Below are 9,151 nucleotides of genomic sequence, written 5' to 3' on the forward strand. Positions count from 1 at the left end.
TCCAATTTCCGTTTAGTCCGATCATAGTTAAATACATATAATGGACCAATCATTTTCATTTATGTACGTACCAATTATCAATGGGTTCCGAAAAACATACAAAAGGTAGTAGAGTAGTACCTCAATTTCCGTGCCATATAGATTGACCCTTTAAACTCCATTTGATCATTCTCAAACTTGAATTCAATGTCCAATAATCCCTCAGATGCAAGGGAACCAAATTTACATCATAAACTAAACTTAATTTAGAAACCAACTTGAATCTCAAGATAAAAACGGCTTATCGAGCTCGAATTTGGCAAAATAAACTTCAGACTCAGACTCAAGACGTCGAAAAACATAAAATAGGGTTTTTCAGAAAATTTGACTTTTTTGGTCAAATTCAACGGTCAACGGTAAGACGATCAAAGTCAATAGTCTAACTAGTCAACGATCAACTTTGACCAAAGTCAATGGGTCGGGTCAAAGTTAACGGTTCGAGTTGGGTCGAGCAAACGGGTCGGGCAGACAGGTTAACTCGATTCGGTTCAAATCGGGTTACTGGTTCGGCCGGTCCAGCCGTTCTGGAGACTTCCATAGAGCGTGGACAAGCCCCACACCACCCAAGGGCTAGTGAGCCGGTGAGAAGATGGTTGGTTGGTTGCCGATTACTCCCTAGCTCATCAAACATCAATTACAACCTTCAATTTCACTTAAAAATGAAATCAAACCAACCAAATAACCAAAAATAGAATTGGACTTACCCAACGATGATCGACAAAAGAAACGAAGATGATACGGTAACCCAGTGCCTGGTTTTGGAGTGCACGGCGATGGTGAACCCAATGGTGCAGGCAGTGAGGCGAGATAACGCCGGTGGCGACTGAAAACGTCAAAAATGAGCGACGGTCGGGGGGTTTTTTATAGACTTTCCCGACGTGATTTACAACGAACGGCACTGATTCAGAATGGGCTAAGGATCAAGTTTGATCACCGTTCGACGGTGAGTCTATATGTGGTGTTTGAGCGGCGAACGGTGGTCAGACAACAATGAAATATGGTGGTACTAGAGGGTCAGTGGGGAGATGGATTTGGGGTTAATTTTTAGGGGGAAACTAGGGTGATCGGGGAAGGGGGTTTAAATTTTTCACTTAAAAAATAAGTAAATTATGGGTTTGGTCCCCAATTCCTGAACTTTCTAAAACTGACTACCAGTTTCAAAAACTTATAATTTAACCCCTAAATTGGGGTGTTACAATTCTCCCCTCCTTAAAAAAATTTCATCCTCGAAATTCATTCAAGTCACAGGAATGCAGAAATGAGGCTTCCATCAGTTCTTCCATATCTTCCAGTAGCTTTAGAAACTTATAATTTAACCCCTAAATTAGGGAGTTACAAAAATGGTGGCAGTTTACGATGAAAGGTTAACGGGGGTTTGATCAGGGGTCAACACCGGTGTTGATGAAGGTGGCGGTGACGGAAACGGTTGGTCGGCCTGTAACTATGGAAGAGGGAAGGGAGAAGGGGGAGGGAGGGGTAAGGGAGAATGTGAGGGGCACGGGATGGGTTGTTTGTTTTAATAATAAAAATATTATCTTTTATTTTGTTAAATATATTCTCAAAATTACCAGAACGTGACACATGTTACTTAATGGCCAAATTTAACGGTCGTTATGGTCAAGGCACCTAAAGTGCTCCGATGAAAACGTTAGGCACCTATTTTTAGCAAAAAAAATTCTTTATGCACTAAAACATTTTTCGAGACATAGTTTAGGCACTTATTTTTGTATTAAGCCTAAATAGGGATCTCATTTTCAGCTTTTAATAGATACCAAAAGTGATTTATATTTCAAATGTTCACTCTCAAAAGCTCTTTAGTTTCTTCTAAGTTATGTTTCTTAGACAATAACAGTAGCACCAAGCCCACCCCATTTTTTGGGTGTACGAGATTTGGAGAGTTATACTAACATCAGGGGTCATTCGTCTATTGTAGTGATTGCACACATCGGGTCAAATTCGCTTCTAAGGAAGTGGTTAATACCATGACACAATTATCCTCCAGTTTGAACATTTTATTTAATATTTCTCAGTCAAATCAATGTCTCGTTTTGCAACAGTCTATTTTTGAAACACATGACAATAACAATACATTATTTAACATCATTTTTACAATTTTCTAATAGAAAATGTCACCTAAATTTTATATTATGCTTCTCATGCAAGATAATCAAAATGCATACATTTGATGTACAAAACATCATATTTATGACTTACAAAAAACACTTCGGAGCTAGAGGTGTACTAGCTTAATACAAATTATCAAAGGAACTCCTTTGCTTAGCTACCTCCAACATTCTTCATTTCTTTGGCTCTAAAGGGTTCACCAACCTCTCTAACTAATTAAACAATAATAAAAAAAGTTCATATAACAAATAAAAGAGTAGTTGAATAAACAAAATAAATGTTAAACTCTTAAATCGGCTAATAATTATATGCTTTGTTCGTAGGGTGATTTTATAATTTTATTAACCCTTATATGAGATTTGACCGCTTTAATTAGGGTTGTGAACGAGTCGAGTCAAGTTCGAGTATCATTGAGCACGACTCAATTCAAAATTTTGAAATGGAGCTTGATTCGGTTCGAAAACTCACGAGCCTAAAATTTTCTAGTTAGATTCGAACTCGAAAATCATGAATTGAAGTTCGAAAAAACTCAAAATAAAAAAATTCTTAAACTTAATCCGGTTAAAGCTCAAGCTCGAACCTGAATATTGAGTACATTTTTATTGTATTTTAAAAAAAATCAACACATAAATGTATTACTAATTTAATTTTTTTTATATAAAATTTTAATATATTATTTTTTTGAATTGCTTTTGAGCTTTTCAAGTCGAATATGAAGTAGCTCATTTCGGCTCGTGAAGCACTCAAGTCCAACTGGAGCTTGACTCGAGTATTTATCGAACTTTGACCGAATCGATCTCGAGTAGCTCGCGATCGGCTAATCTCATTTATACTCTAGCTCTAACTATAAAAACCGTTAAAACCCCTTTTTGTAATAATTAGGGAGAAAGGAAATGTGAATTATGAATAAGAAGATAATTGACTTTAGAAAATTTTACTAAACGTTATTCAAACTTATTTAAATAAATGAATTTTCTATGGAAAATAAGTAAAAACTATTCAAAATGATATAAATAATATTTCAAAGGACGAGCTTGACTCGAGTATTTATTAAACTTTAATTGAATCGATTTCGAGTAACTCACGATCTAATTCATCTTATTTACACTCTAACTCTAACTATTAAAATCGTAAAGAAAAAAACCACTTTTGTAATAAATAGGTAGAGAGGAAAAGTTAATTCTAAATAAGAAGATAATTAACTTTAGAAAAAATTTACTAAACGTTATTCAAACTTATTTAAATAAATGAATATTAATAAGTAAAAACTATTCAAAATTATATAAATAATTTTTCAAAGGATATATATATATATTTATTAATAAATTCCTTAATAGGCAATATTGCTAACAATTGATATTTTTGAATAGTGTTTTTATATTTCTCATCTAATATCAGAAAATTGTTAAAAGACACAAAGTCTAGGAACTTGCTCAAGTTTTTCCCTTTCAACAGGGAAAAAAACCCCAGCATCATGGTAGGAAATTATATTTGTTCCTAAAACAATTTTTTACAAAATATCAAATATTATTGAGATTCAATTCAACAGATAAGATCTTATGATAATAAATGATATTCATTTGAAATTTGTTAGAGACAATGAGAAGAATAATGGAATAAAATAAAATTGGTCGAATTTGGATTTAATGAAAACCTTGAAATCATTTGGTGTCCGTTCTGTTTGTCGCTTATTCTGAATAATTTCATCAGTTCACGCGTTTCTCCATCTAGTGATTGAACAAAGGATGGGAACCAACAGTTTTGACCCTATAATTTTTTCTAGAGTTAATTGCATCATTTGTCCCAAATTACAACTCTAATTTTAAATTGGTCCTTTAACTTTTAAATATTTTAATTTCATCCTTAAACTACGACTCTCATTCTAAACTAGTCATTAAACTTTTGAACATTTTAATTTCAACCCTGAACTATGACCCTCAATCTAAATTGGAATCCAAACTTTTGAATATCCCAATTTCATTCCCAAATTCATCCAAATATGTAATTAGTTTCAACCTTATTTTAATCTTAATTGTTTCTTTTTCAAACATATAATAATATAATTGGCCTAAGAATTTTATTAACAAGGGATGTGATTAGTATATATGTATAGTTTTGGATGGAATTGGAATGTTAAAAAAGTTTGGGAATGAAATTGGAATGTTCAAAAGTTTGAGGACTAATTTAGAATGATACTCATAGTTTAGGATGAAATTAAAATGTTAAAAATTTGAGGGACCAATTTAAAATAGCAGTCATACTTTGAGGACATATGATGCAATTAACTCTTTTTTAACATAATAATGATTTAGTTTTTACAAGTTTAAATATTAAATTAATTTTTATCAAAAATATCAAATTTATTAATTTTTATTTTTAAAAAAATCATTAATTTTAAATATAATCTTATATTTTTAAATTATATAATTTTATTATTTCAAATTGTAACCCCTCAGACCGATGCGGGTAACCCGATCTGATCTGGAGTGTCACATTAGGGCCACCAGAGCGACCCACTGTAAAAATATCGAAAAATTTAAAACTTTTCTTAAAACATGTAACGTATAAAATCATTTATTAGTATTCAGAAATAAAACAGATTTTTAAACTCGTATATAAAACAAAATACAATTACATGCTCCCTAATCACATGTATCATACTCTGAAAACAACGCCGGAAGAACTCCCTTACTGATGTCGATAGATGCACTGGTACAATTCTTTTAACCTGCAATGTTGAGTAATAGAGTGAGCTTGGAAAGCTCAGTAATACAGAACTACCAGATGATGCTACATGACATGCAGATAAATGGGAAGCCATAATTTCCTTATTGAATCATATGTATACTAGTGGGCGGAATAATCTGGGGTTCCCTTAGAAGTTCATCGAGTAGAAACCATGAAGATCACAGTTCATAGGAAGCATTCATAGTATCACGTTTTCATGAGATCGAATAGGATGTCTAGTGTGTTCCAACAGTACGATAAAATCATAGTAGGTACAATAAACGAGTAATAGTTCAGTAAATCATCATAAAATCATAATGAAGTTTCGCTTTTGAAACTCGTAGTTTAAATCCTTTTCATGTACACCATCCGCAGTTCCTCAGAACTGCGTCGTAGGGCTTACCTTAAGCACACAGCAAAAAAGAAGCCACCTAAAGATAGGCTTTGGGCCTGTATCCTTAGGCCCGTAAGTCCATAGGGCTTACCCTAAGCACACGGCAAAAGGGAGCCAACCTAATGGAGCATCTTGGAGCTCGTGAGCCTACCCAAGAGTCGCATTAGGTCCGTAATCATAGTTATCATATATCAGTGAAAACCAATAATCATATATCAGTCATAGTCCATAAACCATCACCGTAAGTCGGTGCATCATAAAACAGTAACCATAGATTTTAGTGTACCTCATTTCAAAATAGATAAAACAATTATGTAGTACATAGGGAACACACTAGAGGATCCAAGTATTTTTTCAGAGGCATTTTGTAATTATCGGTAAGGATAACATGAAGCTCGTGCAATTTGGTCGGATTCTAAGAACAAGGTCCTATTGGAGAGAATCGATTATTAACCGATCTAAACAGACATTTAAAGTTGATACTTTAGAATTCCACTATGATTCATGTGCATCAGGAAAGCGTTCCAGAATGCCCAGAGTGATTTGAGCTAATAAAGGAGAAACGAAGCTTCAAGACATTTACAATCCATGTTAATCGATCGGTTTATCGAACAATTCGAACTGAACAAGCTCTCTAAACTAATACATGTGGACCCGTCAATTTACTGCATTTTCAGAGTATTTACTCTTTAATACCAAAAATTCTTGTCCATAAATCATCTTCGTAATCATCGCTAAATAGATCTTCTGATAGTCTTTATTGCATTTCCATATTTCAACAATATCAGGAAATACATACGTACTTGATTCATGTTTTATGACCCATAAGGATAATTCATCATGTAAGTTCAACAATGTTCCCAAACTCATCAAATCACCTATTTAATCCTGAGTCATTGAGGTTACTCATTTCATTTATCAGTCAAGTCTATCTCGATTACTTCAGAGCTTTCCGGATAATCCAGACGTTTCTGAATTTCAGATATATATTGTACTTTCGTTTAATTTAATTTGGTCTTCGTGGTTGATTTGTCTAACAAATATCCATTTCTTATTATCGAATGCGACCTAGAGTTGAGTTGAGCTGAGTACTTTCAAAATTATCATCGAACCACACTTGAGAAGACGAACACGCATTCAAGTAACATCTATACATTTCAGGTACTGACATATACGCTAGCATTGATTGCTCGGCTTAATATGTATCCATAACTTTTAAGAGCAGTACAATATCCATGTTTATTTGGATTCCTTAATTAATCCAACACTTCTACTAATTTTAGGTCATAAGGGTATTTTGGTCATTCTGGTGCCCAGTTTCATTCCATTCTTTTCAGAGCTCGAGGATATCCAATCATTCCTGAGCTTGGTAATATTCTTGAGTCTTTTTCATTACAAGGGTATTCTGGTCATTTTATAGATCCAGTATTTCAATTATTTCCTTCAATTCTGTCTTATTATTTAATTCCGACTTATCATTTATTCCAGACCTTTCAAATAATTCTGACAAAAGAGCACCCTCGATAATTTATTCTTAACTCGAAGATTTTCAGATCGATTGTCTTCTTAGAAGTTACCAACAGGTTATCAGAAATTTTCTGTACAAAGACAGGATCTTAACATTAAATCGTAATTCATTGAGTTAAGTAAATCCTCAAAGAACTTTTCATTCAGGGTCAACTCGAGCTATTTTTACCTTTCAAGGGCATTTTTGTAATTTCTTAACCAGATGATTTTGGTATTAACTCTTAACAAGCATACTTATAATTTAAAGATCCTATGGTTAGTTGTTTTCTCGAACATTCTCTGATCTTGAAATGATTCCTTAACAGACTTCTAGTATCTTGCATAATCCCTATTGGGGTTAAAAACCGGTTATCCATAATTTCCAAGTAAAACTAACATTTCTTATGCACATTAATAAATTTATCAGATCAATATGTCTTTTCAGATTTACTAATCCACTTCCAGAGACAATTCTTGTCATTTTCCAACATAAGGGTAATTTCGTAATTTTACCTAATCGAAATATTCTCATAATTTCCCATATAAGTACCTTTAACATTTAACCTTTGATGATATAAAATATAAGTTACAAATCCAGGGCTAATTTCTTTATCACTTATCACAAACTTGTAATTTAATTCTAACAATTCCTCAATCTCTTATATTAGTCATTCGATCCGTATTCAGTTACAGAATTTCTACCACATTCATATCGAGTGAATAAATTGTTCAACTCCACAAAAGTGACCAACATTATCTTATTCATGCATTTACCAATATCAACATGTTCCATAAAGCATAAAGAGGTAGTAAAGTATTATCTCGATTTTTCGTGCTATACTGGTCGAGCATTTAAATTTCATTCGAACGTCCTTGATCTTTGATTCAACTTCCAATATTTTCCTCTCGATCCAGACCATCAAAATTACTAACTCGTATCCAAATAATTTCCTCGCCATAAAGATAGCTTATTAGAATTTAAATATTAATTTGGAAACCCAATTAGTATAATGAATACTTGTGGGGTTACTTTAATAATTAATCATTAAAATTAGGACTGAACCGAATTAATTTGCACTATTGAGCCATAAATTAAAAACTAAAGGAAACTATGAGACAGGCCAAGTTCTTACCAATCCTTGAGGACTCATGATGCGATTTACTATTGTTTTTTTAAGTCACCATTCACGTGATTCCCTGTTGGAATCATAACTCCATTTCCCCATATTTCAATCATTTATTTTATAGTAACAACCCACGTGATTTGCTGAAATGTTGTGGAAACTGTGTACGAGGCTCTTTCTTGAGATTTAGAATTCATCATCTTCTTCTCCAAAATGGCTTCAAACTGTTCCCAGAAATATCCAGGTGTTCGTCCCTTCATATCCCATGTTCCAAGTTTATAAAGACGATCAGTTCGAGAGACTCCTGGAAACTGAAACGGTGCCACCATGCGACGACTCTCAACTCGTCGTTCGATCCAAGAACACACCGGGGTCTACCCTCACCTCGGCTCATATTTTTTTATATGAAAGCTTGGAAGAACCTTGAAAACAGCAGCAGAACAAGGAGCACAAACAGTTGATAGGTGCATAAACTCGCAAGTTCTCCAACCTCGTAGATATTGACAGAGGTAGTGGTTCGGGTTGTCAAGAGCAAAGCAAAGAACTGACTTGCAGTGACCAAGACCAGTGACAACAAAAGAATAAGCGAAACCGTGGCTTATGATCCGAAGATTTCTTCTTATCCTGATATGTTCAACCAAGATTGAACTCACTTCAGTTTCCTTTTGAAAAACTTGAGCAAAGTCTTCCAGTCGGAGTATTTGCAGATGACATGTAAGTTGATAAAAGATGCAAACTAGGATGAAAATGGATGTTTGATAAAGCCATGACATCAGCTGCAATACACACGCAATGGTGTCGCTCACTATTATGTTACTAAAGTAGGGGATTTGGCTCGGTCCAGTCGCGTACCACCAAATTCTGTATGCACTCTCAAGAGCAAAACAAGGGAGGAAAAATACGCAAAGGAGTTTCATTGATTTCTGAAGCTCCTCTGCTTATCCTCTTCGAACCATATCACTGACATCATACAGTTTATCCAAGAACAGGAACTTCCTGGTTCCATATTTCCGAGCCCAAGAAGACAAACTAACAAAAGAAATAGCTGCGATAGACGAAAGAGATAATTGTACCAACGCATCGTAGGGTCTTTGATGCTGCTTAACACAATCAGAGCACAAAAGCAGGAAGTGTGAAATGATAGGAGATTCGACGGCAAGCACGAAGAAGAGAGAACATGAGAGACTAACTTTCAATAAACTAGATGATTTAAGCAAACCAGTGGACCCAGCTTGAA

At 34.2% G+C, this 9,151-nt stretch overlaps 1 pseudogene; it reads right to left on the reverse strand.

Moving 5' to 3' along the window:
- Positions 1 to 8,314: 8,314 nt before the first annotated feature.
- On the reverse strand, positions 8,315 to 9,146 carry LOC120208715 (annotated as a pseudogene).
- Positions 9,147 to 9,151: the final 5 nt, after the last annotated feature.

The sequence above is a fragment of the Hibiscus syriacus genome, unplaced genomic scaffold (genome assembly GCF_006381635.1).
Source record: "Hibiscus syriacus cultivar Baekdansim isolate YM2019G1 unplaced genomic scaffold, ASM638163v2 tig00017181_pilon, whole genome shotgun sequence".
Classification (NCBI taxonomy): domain Eukaryota; kingdom Viridiplantae; phylum Streptophyta; class Magnoliopsida; order Malvales; family Malvaceae; genus Hibiscus; species Hibiscus syriacus.